Source organism: Loxodonta africana, chromosome 1 (assembly GCF_030014295.1).
Source record: "Loxodonta africana isolate mLoxAfr1 chromosome 1, mLoxAfr1.hap2, whole genome shotgun sequence".
In the NCBI taxonomy this organism is placed as follows: Eukaryota; Metazoa; Chordata; class Mammalia; order Proboscidea; family Elephantidae; genus Loxodonta; species Loxodonta africana.
Genome location: NC_087342.1, coordinates 80,236,150 through 80,237,161, shown reverse-complemented (window position 1 = coordinate 80,237,161; position 1,012 = coordinate 80,236,150). Strand labels below are relative to the sequence as shown.

Below are 1,012 nucleotides of genomic sequence, written 5' to 3'. Positions count from 1 at the left end.
TGGCCGCAGGGTGCAAGGGCCGGGTTAGAGACGAGAAGAGGTTACTTTCTTTGTGAGTCGATGACTTACCCAGCTAGGAACCAGTCTTGAGTGAATAGGGGGCACAGCGGGATTTCGCTGGAGCCATAAAGCTCTTCACCTTAGGAGGACTCTGCCCGGATTCGGGGACTCCGTGTGGCCAGCCGGCCTCACTTCGTCTCCCCCTTTCCCCCAAGAGACTCTACACCTCTAGTGGTATGATTGGAGTCTTTACAGTGCTCGACTTGGCATTGTTCTCTCCGGTTCCCTCCCCTCTAAACCACTGCTTGCTATGAGTCCCAGTAATGTGAAAACAGGTGGTCTGAGTCTCTCAGTGGAGTTCCTTTGTTAGAGATCCTCACTTAGGGAATTCGAAAGAAGAATCTAAGTTACATAAGATGAGGCGTAGTAACAGCAAAGGTTGGCTTTAGAAAACTTTATCCCATTTCGAACGACTGGCAGCCTCGACTTATTACGGAGTTTTATCCTTGCACTAAATGAAGAATTATTGGACTAGACACTGCAGCTGCCCGAATCCTTTCCTGCTTTATTAGTTCTATAGTACATATGAGTAAGCAAAGCCTCCTCCTGGAGTTTGCCCGTTTTCTCACTGTAAACTGCATTTGATCGTGTGGACTTTGTAGCAAGAATATTTCAACTAATCCGACAGGACAGAACCAGTACTAACCTACACATCTGTATGGGCTCTATGGCTTAGCTGGTTAAAGCGCCTGTCTTGTAAACGGGCGATCGTGGGTTCAAATCCCAGTAGGGCCTTAACTTTTTCCACTGCACTGCAAACCAATCTCCTCTCTAACCCCAAACCAAAACACCAAACCCGTTGCCATCGAGTCAATTCCGACTCACAACGACCTCATACTACAGAGTAGAACTGCCACATAGGGTTTCCGAGAAGCGCCTGGTGGATTCGAACTGACCACCTTTTGGTTACAGCCGTAGCTCGTACCCCTACCCACCAGGCTTTCCTCTCTAT

General features: G+C 48.4%; 1 non-coding gene across 1 annotated transcript; it reads left to right on the top strand.

The window, feature by feature from the left end:
* The first annotated feature begins 721 nt into the window (after nucleotides 1-721).
* TRNAT-UGU (transfer RNA threonine (anticodon UGU)) lies at nucleotides 722-795 on the top strand. Its single transcript has one exon. It is a non-coding gene; the product is annotated as a tRNA-Thr (tRNA).
* The last annotated feature ends 217 nt before the right edge of the window (nucleotides 796-1,012 follow it).